At 51.1% G+C, this 15,405-nt stretch overlaps 1 non-coding gene across 1 annotated transcript; it reads left to right on the top strand.

Annotated features, from left to right (window-relative positions):
• Positions 1–238: 238 nt before the first annotated feature.
• On the top strand, positions 239–347 carry LOC136455661 (small nucleolar RNA R71). Its single transcript, XR_010759145.1, has one exon. It is a non-coding gene; the product is annotated as a small nucleolar RNA R71 (small nucleolar RNA).
• Positions 348–15,405: the final 15,058 nt, after the last annotated feature.

Here is a 15,405-nt window from a genome sequence, read left to right as displayed (position 1 = left end):
TAGGTCCATCTTAGTAGATAGCATGTCTACCTCCTTGAGTTGATGCATACCTCCACTCCTCTTGCGGGTTTGCACACGTTCTTCATTCCAACCTTGATTGGAGGCCATCTTCTCCACAAGAGCTGTTGCAGCTGGTATGGTGAGTGATAGGAATGCACCTCTAGCAATAGCATCCAAAGTCTCATGGGTACTGTTGGTCAACCTATGGCAGAAAGTCTGCATGAGTAGCCAATTCTCCATCCCATGATAAGGAAATTCCTCAATGTAATCTTGAAAGCGTTCCCATGCCTCCGGGATAGATTCATCATCTTGGTACTAAAAACTTGAAATTCTCCCATGCAGAGCATTGGTCTTGCCTGTGGGAAAGAACTTTGCTAGAAAAGCAGTAGAGCAGTTATCCCATGTAGTATTTCTATCTTTGTTGGCATAGAACCATTGCTTTGCCTTCCCCAAAAGTGAGAATGGGAAGAGGCAAAGTAATATGGCATCTTGGGTTACTCCTTTGATGGTGAAAGTGCTATAGATCTCCAAAAAGTGTTGGAGATGTACACTCACATCTTCATGTGCCTTCCCACAAAACTGGTTTGCTTGCACCATGTTGATGAGAGCTGGCTTGAGCATGAATCCATTATCTCCAACATTGACTGTTGGTCAAGTACGGATGTTGGTCGTAGTTGGAGCAGAGAATTCACAGAGAGTCCTGTTAGCCATGGCTTCAAATTTAGGTGTTAAGCTTCGTCTTATATGGTTGTCTTCTGACTTTAAAGCTAGAACTTTCTTGAGTTTAGCTCTAGTCCTTCTGATTAATGCTTCTGGATCTTCAACGTAGTTTGTCGGAAGGTCAAAACTAGTCATATATTACCCTACATAAGATACACAAGTAGACAAAACAAGGGTAAGCTTGTTTGAGCAGAGGTCAATGGTTATCTTCAATCACATCAATAAGTATAAGTTTATCAATACTTCCTTTGCCTAGCTACCTTCCCCGACAATGGCGCCAAAAATGCTTATTGGTATTTATTAACGTGTCACTTGTTTTAAATAGCCACCTATTAGAAACCTATATCTCCTAACATTACTTTACTAGGTTGTCATCCCTAGTGATGATGCATGAGATGCTTGTTGGTACTACTCAGCATTACTACTAGAATAATGTAACGTCCCGCCTCTCCGAGGCCAGGCCCGCTTACATCTGGCAGCTTCTCTAGGATATAGACTACCCTCATAGACCAACACAGGTCTTTTCTGCGCACTTTGTCCTCACTCGTGCGCACCGGGGAAAAACTTCCTGGTCGGTCGCCCATCGCTCCAGGCCAAGCACGCTTAACCTCGGAGTTATTTGTAGATGGGCTTCCGGAAAAGAAGTTGCAACTTATTGATATGAGTATCCTATTAATCCTGTTAAGCCCTGAGCCGGGATGTTACATCCTTACCCCCTTAAGAGATCGACGTCCTCGTCGATCAATCCCAAGCCAGGAGCATTCTCTCTTGGCCACGTCCGTGTGTCCAGAGCCAGCACATGTGCCATGCTATGTGACCACGCCGGATCCACACTAGCCATGTGCACCATGCCTATGCAACTGCGACACACGCGCCCGTGAAACTGCGAGAGTCGGCTCTGATACCATTCTGTAACATCCCGCCTCTCCGAGGCCGGGCCCACTTACATCTGGCAGCTTCTCTAGGATATAGACTGCCCTCATAGACCAACACAGGTCTTTTCTGCGCACTTTGTCCTCACTCATGCGCACCCAGGAAAAACTTCCTGGTCGGTCACCCATCGCTCCAGGCCAAGCACGCTTAACCTCGGAGTTATTTGTAGATGGGCTTCCAGAAAAGAAGTTGCAACTTATTGATATGAGTATCCTATTAATCCTGTTAAGCCCTGAGCCGGGATGTTACAAATAATACTAAGTAGTTCTTTATCATTTTATGTGACTAGAAAGAATATATAAATATATGATTAAAAAGGATCTGCAAGCGTATAGATAATATACCATTGTAGCACTTTACTGAACCACACACTTGACAAGATCAAGAATCCAAGCATAGCCTGCTTGCCTCCTGTCGGTGTTTCGAGTAAACACCAACGAGTAAATTTGTGTTATTGCGCATCTGGCCCGGAGGTGTGCTAAAAAGACACAAGGTTTATACTGGTTCGGGTAGAATGTCCCTATGTCTAGTTTGTGGCTGCTGCTCATGTTATTTGCACTAAAAAGTTCATAGTAGGGGTTACAAACGGGCGAGAGAGGGAAAGATCCCAAGTCTCTGATGGAAAGGTCGAATGATTACTGAGAGCTTGGTCACTGCTCAGCTATGTGTGATGCGATGCGTGGTGTGTTTAATCGATCCATCCCCTTAGTGGGGTGTCCTGGCTTCCCTTTTATAGACTAAGGGGAAGCAGGGATTACAGATGGGAGAAAGAAGAAAAAACAGAGGCAAAGGAGGTCCTACCAAGATGTTGGGTTTTCCTTTTCCTCTGAGCGAGCCCCGCTAACACGGTAGACGGTGCCAGGGATAGCTCCATGCTGGGTGCATGTCCGCTGATCCTGATAGGGCCATGCTAGGTGTCTGTCCACTGATGATGCCATGTTCTGGTTTTGTTAGTAAGTGGTCACGTCCCATCCCGCTCTGGTGATCGGCGCGATGGACTAGGGTGCTGATCCGCGACCCTACGGGGAGCAGGTGGCACGGTGACTGCACGTCCATTACTATAGATGATGCGAGTTTCCTCCTAGACCATAGTGGTTGTCATATGCTTTCATCAAGATCCACGCCCGAGGGCAAATGGCGGTGCCTACAACACTGTTTGGGCTCTGACATGCCTGGAAGGGCTTAAAGCGCCCATCTTGTCATATCCTGACAGTACCTTCCTGCAGGCATGCATGGTATGGTCCTCGGTATTGCGGTTGACTTGAGTGCCCTGCCTTATCTACGTGTGTAGTTATGAAGGAGCAGCGCGTAGACGTCGAGCAAGGCGGAGCCACCCCCTGGACATCAGGCGAGGCAGAGCTAGCCCCTGAACATCAGGCGAGGCGAAGAAAGCCCCCGGACATTGGGCGAGGCAGAGCCTGCCCTTAGACATTGGGCGAGGCAGAGCCCGCCCTCAGACATCTTGCGAGCCAGCCCCCAAACGTCGAGCGAGGCGGGGCCAGTCCCCAAATATCAGGCGAGGTAGAGCCAGCCCCTAGACGTTGGGCAAGGTAGAGCCAGCCCTCGGGGGTCGGGCGAGACAGAGTCTTCCCTTTGATGTCAGGCGAGGCATAGCTAGTCCTCGAGAGTCAGCTTGAGGTGGGGCCCATGGTCTCGGTGGATGGACAAGGAGTGACCTAGCAAGCGGTGTAGTCACGCTCTTGATCATGTGGATGAATCAATGTTGATGTTCATTAGCTCCTCCTCTTCGGGTACCCTAATATTGGTCCCTAACAGTAGCCCCTAAGCCCCCAAGCGATTAGAGTAGAATTGACTGGGGGATTTTTTGACTAGCCAGCGGATGCGCACGAGCGAACCCGGTGGGTGTAGCCCCCAAGCCTATAGAGGAGTAGGATACTCCTTCAGAGGGTTTTCCGAAAGAGAAGATTCTGAGAGCCCTGGCCCTCTATTGTTGCCCACAGCATGCGCTAAAGATGGTGATTTTTTATTCGCCGAGGTCGGTCCCTTTCATGTGTATGGTCATGAGATTTGGTGGTTGTTTTAGCTAGTTAGCTCAATTGGGATCCTAGTATCCCATTCACGGGGATCCAGCCAAGGTCAGTCCGAATGAGACTTGATCGCGGGCCAGACTCCCGTGAAGCTTGTGCGCCTGAGTTTTGGCCACTTGTGGGCCCATCCTTTGTCGTAAGGGTGCCTTGGGAGGGCTATCAAAACCGTTGATGGGCCAGCCCTCAAACTCCTAGGCCTAGGCGGGCTAGAGGAACGCTTTTTGACCCATATCCCTTTTGCTGGTAAAGAGTCCTGGTTAGCCCGGGGAGGCAAAACGTCTGACAAGCCTTCGGAGGGAAAGGATAGAGATTACGGGCGCATATCCCACGATGTGACATGGTGGCGGATCATGGCAGGAGTGGAGATCTAGGTGGATGGTTACCTTCCTCACATCCATCGCCCCTATAAAACTAAAGGGTTCGCCACCAGGGTTTCGTACTTTGCCTCCTTGCCTTTGCATCTACAACCTCCGCCGCTAATCGCCTAAGCCTCCCGCATCCACGTCTTAGCCATCATCGAATTTGCATCCACCCACTCCAATCCTCCAATGGAGCCATGGTTCCACTTCGATATCACCCTCTAGTGCCTAGAGGGCCTCGTTCGCCATGGTCTTCTTTGTGCATGTTCCACCGCCGAGGAGTGGCGGTTGCCCGACGATGAGGATGTGTCGTTGCCACCCAACGGCTATGTTGTGTCCTTTGCTCACTTCCACAAGTGAGGATTCACCACCCCCACCCACAAGTTCCTTTGAGGATTGCTGCACTACTACAAGGTAGAGCTACAACACCTTAATTCCAATGGAATCTAGCACATTGCGGCATTCGTCGCCCTATGTGAGGGATTCCTGGGGATTAGTCCCCAGTTCAACTTGTGGCGATACTTCTTCACCATCACCCTCCTGAAGAAGCAGGAGCTGAACATGCCGATGGGATGCACCAACATTTAGCTCTACAACAACTAGGTCAGCGTGTACCCGTCGATGTGTTTATCGACCTCCAACAAGGGGTGACATTCGTATTGGTTCTACGTCAAGAACGACGCAGCCGCCCCCTTGCCGGAGTTCACCAGGCGCCTCATCAAAGAGGTCCTAGACTCGTGGAGCAAGTGGGGAGTCCTAGAGAAAGACAAGAAGAGAATCCAAGACCATCTCGCTGCCATCCAAATCCTGAAGGAGAGGGGTATAAAGGGGTCAGGGATCATCAGCGCCTACCACACGTAGAGGGTGGCACCGCTGATGAGGTGAGCACTTCCCCTACACATGATGGCGCCTGGGGTGTCACTCGATAGGACGGCGCTCACTGAGGGAGCACTCTCCCCCTCTGAAGTGGCACAACACATCAAGGAGGTGATGGAGCCTCCACGGGATGACACCGGCGCTGTCCTCAATTTTGTGTATTCGGTGCTAGAGCACCCCCCCTCCCCGATGCGGCTAGAACTGGGGTACATCATCTTCATAAGTTTTCTTTCCTTGTGCCTCTTTTTTAATTGAACTCCTAACCTCTTGATGCTGATATTGAGATAGGGGACCAACCAAAGAAACTCGTCCTTATGGATCACCCGGTTCCACTGCCGAAGGACCCATCCATGATGGTGGCCAACTGCACCGTGGCCGAGCAACAGCGGAAGGCGAAGGAGGACAAGAGGAGGAAGACGCGGTAGAAGCTACGGGCATGGGAGCGAGGGGAGGACATGGACAGTGATGATGACGATGATGAGGAAGATGATGAGGTAGTTGCCGACACCAAGTGGGTTGACTTGGAGAGTGAGGATACATTGATAGGTATCCGCTTATCATTGTAGGGACCCTTCCCATTCCATGCAGGCGGAGGTGAGACCATGAGGCTGGAGGAGGAAGACCAGATCATTGGCTCGTCCTCAGAACTAGCAGGGGTGAGTGGATCTGCCGCCATGCCTAAGGTTCCAGCGAAGGGGGGTGGCCTTGCCACCACACCTAAAGAAACAGCAGGGGCGGGCGGATCTTCCACCATGCCCAAGGTGCTGGTGGAGGGGGGTGGCTTCGCTACCGTGCCCCAAGAGCCAACCGAGGCGGGCGGATCTGCCACCACACCCGAGGTGCCGATGCAGGGGGGTGGCTCCGTCGCTGAGCCTCGGAATGCTAGGGAGGTGAGCCCCTCTACTTGAGAGCAGGGGGTGGGCTCAAAATAGCCCTGCCCCAACGAGGTGGAGCAAGGACCTAGGGGTTCATCCCTCAAACGCATCCTCTACCCAATAGCGCTGATGTAAGTCTTTGACTCCTTTGTTTTCTCTATTTTTCTCTATTTTTAGTGTGACTTACGCCTTTTGTTTCTTGCAGCATCCTAAGATGGGGCAACTCTTTGGCGCTAGCGCCCAAGAAGAGCGTCGCCATTCAGGCGAGGCGACGACTGTCGATTGACGCCGCACCCACTTCTAGTGGGAGTGGCGCTAGGGTCACTGCCTCATTGGCCGATCAGGCACCACCCATGGTGGCACCCATGCCCTCGACAGGGCTAGTGGGCATGGGGGCTCGTAGGATGCCCTCAGAGGTCACTGAAGAACCAGTGATGGAGGCGGTGCCGCTGCCGATGATGGGTCGGTTGAAGCTTCTGACCGCGCTCGTGGCCCTAACCCCAGCGGGCACGACGCAGCCGGCCAAGGACCCATCGAGGCAAGTGAAGGTGGTGGCGGCTGTGATAGACAGGCCACGGCTGGATGCCACCATGGCGGTGCTCGAGGCAGCAGCGCGACCCGCACCTTCGGCAGCCCAAATGACGGCTCTCGACATGGGCTGGACGGAGGAGGACACGACTGAGGGGTGTCCAGGCATCGTGGCGGTAGTGAAGAGGACTAGCGGGGGGTTGCCCTTGGTCCTAGCGTTCGAAGTCAGCCACTCACCTACATAGGGTGAGCCTCTACTCTAGTGGGTAGATCCACAAGACCCCACATCAACACTCTTCTCGCTCAATGGTGCTATTGAGAGCATAGAGCGGGAGAGTCTCAACAAGGGGATCTTGACCATGCTGGAAGCTCTGAACCAGGCTAGGGGTGCCTTGTGCAATGTCATCATTCCTGAAAGCATCTAGGCCCCTAAGTGGGTTTCGGTGATTAATGACAATACGTGATTACTATGACTAACGTGTGTTTTGCAGAGGCAATTAAGTTAGGTTATGGTAATGGAGATCGATTGGGCTATCATTGTGGTCATGCCCCTACGATGGAAATCGTTTTGGTTTTCAAAGGATGGACGACAAGGTTAAGGATGGACTAGTTCTAAGTGTCGTTTGGTGTTGAAGAGACACTTAGAGTAGTTTAGGACTTTGTTTTTCCTATGGTCGTACTATTAAAGGGGGTATGAATGGGTAGCTTGACCTAGGTGAGTCTAGTGGATTAGGTGTGGTGCACACTTGCTAAACCTAGCACTAGGTAGCTCCTAAAAAGCCCTTAGATCCATTGGAGAAAACTTCATTCACGTATGATCGAAAGTTGAAAGTGAATGGAGGGTGAAATGCTGACCGGATGTTGGCTTTGGTTTGACGGGACGCTAGCATAGAGTCCGGTCAGTTCACTTGATCAAGGTGAAGTCATCTGGAAGTGACCGGACGCTGAGAGGTGAAGTGACCGGACGTTGAGTCCTAGCGTTCGGTCAAGTACAGTAAGGTTCTAGAGAGGGAAAATTATGACCGGACGCGTCCGGTCAGTGCTGACCGGATGCTGTCTAGCGTCTGGACACGACTTGATCACTAGAATATGGGGTGAACTGACTGGTGCATCTGATCAACATGACCGGAGCGTCCGATCACCCCGTAGAGGCACATAACGGTTCATTTTTTAGCCAGTGTTATAAATACTTCCTCCATTCGTGTGTGGGGGTACTTTTGCTCATTCAAATAGCTGAGAAACACCTTTGTGAGTGCCAAGAAGAGCAAGGTCCTAGTGAGGTGATTGAGATTTGAGAATCCCAAAGAGAGCCCTCATTAGTGAGATCAAGAGTAGCAAAGTGTGCATCCACCCTTCTCATTAGGCTTGTCGTGGTCAAGTGAGAGTTCGTGCTTGTTACTCTTGGTGATCGCCATCACCTAGATGGCTTGGTGGTGATTGGGAGCTTGGTGATCATCTGGTGGAGCTTGTGGATGACCCAACTCAAGTTGTGAGCGGTTATGAGTGATTCACCGTGACGGAGTGTCGAAGAATCAACCCGTAGAGAGCACTTGATCCTTAAGCAAATCAAGGGGGAGCTACACCCTTGCGCGGGTGCTCCAACGAGGACTAGTGGGGAGTAGCGACTCTCCAATACCTCGGCAAAACATCGCCGCGTTCCTCCTTCTCTCTTTACTTTGAGCATTTACTTTGAGAAATTCAATTCTTGTAATTTACATTCATAGAATTGCCATGCTAGAGTAGGATTGGAACATAGGTTGCTAAACTTTTGTGCGTTAGATCAATAGAAACACTTTCTAGGCACAAGGGGTTAATTGGGCTAACCGTAGGGTTTAATTATTGAAAGAAATTTAGAATTAGCCCAATTCACCCCCCCTCTTGGGCATCTTGATCCTTTCAGTTCCCACCGGTCGGGTTTTCACTTAATCTTGCTTTTTGCCCTCTTATTTCTTCATGTGTTTTTGTGTTCTGACCATCATCTTTTTTAGTCCCTTATCGCTCGCAGCCGGGAGAAATCCTGGTTCCTTCGCTAGTAGAAGGAGAGCTGGGACCACCTTGTCGACGATGCCCAGCTGCATGGGGACATGTCTGCCTAGCTCGTTGCCGCCCAATAGAGGGTGGCCAAGCTGACACCCCTGGCCGAGGAGGCGGCCAGTCTCCGGCTGTGGGAGGCCGAGAAGGCATTTGAGGAACTATTGGCGAGGGTGCGGTAGGATGAGGAGGAGGCCACCAAAGTCCGGAAGGAGCAGGACGAGCTGCTCTAGAGGGATGCCGAGGCCCGCCAGCGGATCCTCGACCTCCTAGCTGAGGCAGAGAAGGAGCGGGAGCTCAAGCTAGGAGCCGAGGAGAGGTTTGCAGCCCTACAATAGAGGGTGAACCTGGACACCGAGGCGGTTGCCTGGCAGCGCAAGGAGCAAGACGAGCTACGCCATACTGCAGAGAGGCTCCGCTCAGAGCGCAGCACGACGTGGCCCCCAGGGAGCATGACCAGGTCGTTTGAGAGCATGATGAGGCACAACAGAGGATCGACTCCCTCTAGGCTGAGCTCAGAACCACGACGACCCAGAGGCTAGAGGCTGAGAGCGTTTCCGCTAGGCTAGCCACTGTGGGGGTATTAACCCCTATACCCTTATGGCTAGGCTTGGGCCGACCCAGACCAGGGGGTCCGGTCCACTAGAAGACGACGCGCGGTCCAGCTAATCTGCTCGGAGTCCCGCGCAAGGAATCAAGACAGACTTGGAGATCAAGCAAGATCCTGGTCGATTAGAATAGGAATCCTTATCCGGCCACATATGGCAATTGTAACTGGTTAGGATTAGTTTCTAGATCTGTAACTCTACCCCCAGACTATATAAGGCGGGTAGGGGACCCCTCTCAAAAAGACATCTCATTGACATACATCAATATAATCAAACGCATGACGTAGGTATTACGCCTTCACGGTGGCCAAACCTGGATAAAACCTCGTGTCTGTCTTGCGTCACCATCTCGTTCATGGCTTGCGCACCTGTCTGCCGATAATCTACTACCTTGGGCATACCCCTAGGTAGACTGCCGACCATATTTCGTCAACAGTGGCGCGCCAGGTAGGGGGTGTGCGTACTGCTCTCCAGACGAACAAGATGGTCATCATCCCCGGTTCCATGGCTACGCCGAACGGCCTCACGTTCACCATCGGCCAGATCACCTGGACCACTGGCTCCGACAACTTCATCGCCATGACCACGGAGGAGGCGCAGATCCAATCTGTGTTGACCACTGCTTCACCAGCATCAGCTACGGCTCCGACCATGTTGGATCTGGCTCCGACCACACCAGCATCATCTTTAGCCACGCCGACAACCCGTCATTCGCTTCCTCGCTACAAAGGGAGGCAGATCGACAACACTGACCTTCTCAACTCCATCGATCGGGTCGGCACTAAGCTTGCTGAAACCCTAGCTCTGGTAGATTCGATTCAAAATCAACCTACCGAGCAGGTAACCACTACCCACAACAGATCTACCCGACCAGCTCGGGCCAGTCGTCCTACACGACTTGGTACGGATCTCGTGGTCACGTCTACTCCTAAAGGGCATTCCGTTCGTCGCCGACCAGCCCCCGCAATGGGTCTCTGGCTCTCTGAGTGCGAAGCCTTGATGGAGAATTACCAGGCTTAGCTCTACGGCCTACAAAGCACTGCTTCCAACTACGCGTACAATATACAACACTGCTCGGATCTGTGTTTTATACATCGACCTCGGCCAAAGCCATGCAACTTCGTCAACATGGTTCGGATTGAGGAGTATCAAGAAGGATCAGTCCACATAGTTCAAGAGGGCGGTTCAAGCTCCCCGTCCAGCATCACATCTATTAGCACCATCCACATTGAGCTTCAGCATCGTGACAATGAAGAAGTTGGATATGATTTGGATCTCCCAGACCACTCCCCAGGGTTCCCACGATTCCCATCCTTCCCACCAAGGCGAGGAGACTTGATCAATGTCATCAGTAATGACGAACCACCGGCAGTTGGTGAAACAGAACAAGAAAGGCTAGCACACGAAGCACGCAATATTGACCGGTTTAATCGCAGACAAGCCGAAGCTGAGATAGAAGAGGAGGCACGACGCATAAGGTTCCAGCCATGCGATCTCAACAATGCCTTTGATAGGGTAGGGGAAAAGCAGGTCTTCAGGACTCCAAGCGCCAACATAGTTGTTGCTATGGCGACAATGCAATGACTACCCAATACCCCGAAAGTCCAGGCAATTAGTGATGATGTACAAGCCTACCTGACGGCTGCTATGGCCCAGACCGCAGAGATTGCAAACCAAGCCCGGGCTCCATCCGTCTCAGTCGAATCAAGCCGCAGTCGCTAGTACTCAAGTCGCTCACAGCCACCCAACCAACATGGCTCGTGCAACAATGACCCACCAGACAACCGTCAAGGCGGAAATGGTGGTCATGATGGTGGTCGGGACGACAACCGCCGCAACAATTGGGACGATAATCGACGAGACAACCGCGACAATCGCCGTGATAACCGCGGTCATGGTGGCAATCGGGATCGCTCTGATGGCAATAACAATCTTCGCCATTCCCTCGGAGAACATGATTTGTGCGATCGCATTAACCAAAGAGCCAACGATCATGCATCCCATGAAAGCTACCGCTGTATGGAATATGATACTACCCACGGCCCACCGGGTTTGAAGTAGTTTACTCCTCACCTTCGCCAAGTCGTGTGGCCAAAAAACTTCAAGCTCGAAAAACTCTAGAAGTACGACGGCAAGGAGAACCCCGAGTTATGGGTCATGCTCTACGAAACTGCATGTAGATCAGCCATGGCTGACGAGCACGTCATGTCTAATTACTTCCCAGTCACCGTCGGCCATGTAGGCCACCAATGGCTGGTCAGCTTGCCGGCAAACTACTTTGATTCTTGGCAAGAGCTCAAGCAAGCATTCATCGACAACTTCATTGCTACTTGCGAACAACCCAGCAACAAATATGATCTACAGCGAATTCAAGATCGCAAAGATGAACCACTGCGCAAGTACGTCCGACGCTTCTCGGAGATGCGCATCAAGGTCCCATCAGTCTCTGATAATGAGGCAATCGAAGCTTTCATCACTGGTCTCTACTTCCATGATGCCCTAAGGGACAAGCTCCTCTGCAAAAGACCTGAATCAGTCACAGCGCTCCTAGCTACTGCTAAAAAATATGCGGACGCCGATGATGCCAAAAAGATAATCATCGAAGAGGCAGCAAGGGTTCCATGCTCCGACCACCCCCCACACTGCGATGACTACCATGGCAACTGTGGTCGGAACAACAATTTTGATCACCGCAACCAATGCAACGATTCCCGCGACCACCGCGACTGGCGTAATCAGCGGTGTAATCGCCGTGACGATTATAGGGGCAAGTGTGCTCGGGAAGACGACGGCGAAGTCAACATCATTAAGAAAGGTGGCGGACGTCACAACTATGAAGAAGACTATGCCAAAGCATTGAAAGGACCCTGCTAGCTCCATCCCAAGTCAAACCATACCATGGAGAATTGCCGTGTTCTCAAATCCATCTACATGCGCCAATAGGCTCTGGATAAATCCGACAAGCCTAATGACGTAGGGGAGCAGTGTAACGAGGACAACGATGATGAAGACGCAGATCCCCATCACAAGTATGTCAAGCCAACCGACCGCATCCACACCATCATTGGGGGTAGAGTGTCCATCGAGACCAAATGAGAGCGCAAGCTGCTCGCCCACGCTTGCTTGAACGTGGCCAACGCCGACAACCTCATCGCCGATCCACGGCTCCCTCCTTGGTCTCACCGCGAGATCTCCTTCAGCAAAAAGCACCAATGGACTATGATACCTGAGCCAGGGCATTTTCCTCTAGTTCTCGATCCTTGTATCAACAAGGTTTAGTTCGATAGAGTGCTGATTGACGGCGGCAGTTCCATCGATATACTATTCAAGAACAGTCTGCCAGCCCTAAAGATAACCCAGGCTGATCTCAAGCCATACGAGGCACAGTTCTGGGCTGTTCTCCCCGGACAGATCTCCACACCTCTCGGGCAGATCATGTTACCTATGTAATTTGGTACCCCAGACCACTTCTGCACCGACTACGTCAACTTCGTGGTCGCCGACTTCGAAGGCACCTACCATGCTATCCTTGGCAGACCAGCGCTCATCAAGTTCATGGCCATACCTCACTACAGGTATTTGGTGCTCAAGATGCCTACTGAGAAGGGGGTTCTAACTCTCAGGGGCAACGTATACGCAGCTTACACCTGCGAGGATGATAGCTTCAAAATAGCCGAGGCTCACGACCTCTCTATTCGCATGGCCGAGACCATGCTTGACGCCAAGCAGACCCTAGCCGACCACCTAGAGATCCTAGAGCTCGAGGCCCCACGCAAGAACATCAAGTCCAAAGAGCACAAAGTGATCCAGCTGGTCGACGGTGATCCCAGCAAAACGGTCCTTATCGGGGCCAACCTGGATCCTAAATAGGAAGACGCGCTCGTCAGGTTCTTGAGGAGCAATGTGAGTGTGTTCGCATGGAAACCCGCTGACATGCCTGGTGTACCTCAGAACTTGATCGAGCACTCCTTAAATGTCGATGGCAAGGCCAAACCCATCAAGCAGAAGCTACGATGGTTTGCTCGCGACAAAAAGGAGGCTATTAGGGTAGAAGTTACATGGCTTTTAGCAGCCGGATTTATCAAAGAAGTGTATCATCTAGAGTGGTTAGCCAACCCGGTTCTTATACGCAAAAAGAATAACGAATGGAGAATGTGCGTTGATTACACTGATCTCAACAAACACTACCCTAAAGACCCCTTCGGCTTACCTCGCATAGACGAGGTCATAGATTCAACTGCCGGTTGCGAGTTGCTTTCCTTTCTCGATTGCTACTCTAGTTATCACCAGATTGCTCTTAAAACAGACGACCAGATCAAGACATCCTTTATCACACCCTTCGGCGCCTACTGCTACACGACCATGTCATTCGGGCTCAAGAATGCTGGGGCTACCTACCAACGCACCATACAGGCCTGCCTCAAAGACGAGATAAAAGACAACCTTGTCGAGGCTTATGTTGACGATGTAGTTGTTAAAACCAAGGAAGCATACACCCTTGTTGACAACCTAGAACGTACCTTTGCAGCCCTTAACACATTCCAATGGAAATTAAACCCAAAGAAGTGCATCTTTGGTGTTCCATCTGGTATACTGCTCGGCAACGTCGTCAGTCACGATGGCATACGCCCTAACCTAGAGAAAGTAAAAGCTGTCTTAGACATGAAGCCGCCCAAAAAGGTGAAGGATGTTCAGAAGCTTACCGGATGCATGGCTGCCCTCAGTCGTTTCATATCAAGATTAGGTGAGAAAGGACTACCGTTTTTCAAGCTGCTCAAAGCATCCGATAAGTTTGAGTGGTCGAAGGAAGCAGACGCTACCTTTACACAGCTGAAACAATTCCTTACATCACCTCCGGTCCTCACTGCTCCTAGAGAAGACGAAACCCTCCTGCTTTACATCGCGGCAACTAATTGAGTGGTCTCCACTGCCATGGTGGTCGAGCGCGATGAGTCCAACCACGTCTACAAGGTACAGCGACCAATTTATTTCATCAGTGAGGTGCTCAATGAATCCAAGACCAGGTACCCACAGATTCAGAAATTGATCTACGCCATACTAATCACATCCAAAAGTTGAAACACTACTTCAATGGATATCGTGTGGTGGTCATGACTGAGTACCCTCTGGGAGACATCATTCGCAACAAGGATGCAAATGGGCGCATCGTCAAATGGGCAATGGAGCTATGCCCTTTCTCCTTGGAATTTGCAAGTCATACTACAATCAAGTCTCAGGCACTTGTCGATTTCATCGTCGAGTGGACAGACTTAGGCACACCTGCCTCTCAGGGGCCCGCCGAGTATTGGAAGATGTACTTCGATGGCTCTCTCAACATCGATGGTGCAGAGCAGGAGTCCTTTTCATATCACCATCCAAGGAGCAGCTCCGATATGTCCTCAGGATTTATTTCCCGGTGTCTAATAACACTGCCGAGTACGAAGCATGCCTACACGGTCTGCGCATTATGGTCGAACTCGGTGTCAAGTGTCTCTATGTCTATGGAGACTTAGCTCTAGTCATCAACCAACTCAACAAGGACTGGGATACGACCAGCGAAAAGATGGACGCATACTGCAAAGCGATCAGAAAGCTGGAAGGCAAGTTCTATGGCATCGAGTACACACATGTGGTCCAGGACAAAAATCAAGCAGTAGATGCGCTGTCAAAGTTCGGATCATCCCGGGCCAAAGTCCCACAAGGCGTATTTGTTCAAGACCTGCTCACGCCCTCCATCAAAGAAGAAGATCCCGCGGTCGACAAGCCTCCAGACCAGCCATTGGTGGCTACGGTTCTGGCGTCAAACACCACCAAACCACCTCCGACCACTAAGGAGCCCGACTGGAGAATACCTTTCATCAAATGCCTGACAGATGGTAGCGGTTACACTGATCGTACAGAAAATGAACGCCTGATGTGTCGCAGTAAGCAGTATCTGCTCGTCGATGGCAAATTGTGGCGCAAGAACGTGAAGGAGGAAATCTTGATGAAGTGTATACCCCAGGAGGATGGTGAACATCTCCTAGACAAAATCCACTTTGGCTCCTGTGGCAACCACACGGCCTCGAGAACGCTGATCGGCAAGGCTTTCTGAGTAGGGTTCTATTGGCCGTCAGCCGTAGCCGATGCAGAGAAGCTAGTCCGCCATTGTGAAGGTTGTCAGTTTTTCACCAAGAGAATCCACGTACCAGCACATGAGATTCAGACTATACCAGCCTCTTGGCCCTTCGCATGCTAGGGACTGGATATGATCAGGCCTTTCAAACCGGCTCCTGGAAAATTTACATGCGTCTTTGTGCTGATTGACAAATTCTCCAAGTGGATAGAGTACATACCCCTGGTCAAGGCATCTTCAGATAAGGCTGTTGCATTCCTCGACCAGGTCATCCACCGTTTTGGCATACCCAACAGCATCATCACTGATCTG

The sequence above is a fragment of the Miscanthus floridulus genome, chromosome 5, assembly GCF_019320115.1.
Source record: "Miscanthus floridulus cultivar M001 chromosome 5, ASM1932011v1, whole genome shotgun sequence".
Taxonomy (NCBI): domain Eukaryota; kingdom Viridiplantae; phylum Streptophyta; class Magnoliopsida; order Poales; family Poaceae; genus Miscanthus; species Miscanthus floridulus.
This window is presented reverse-complemented; position numbering and strand designations above follow the sequence as displayed.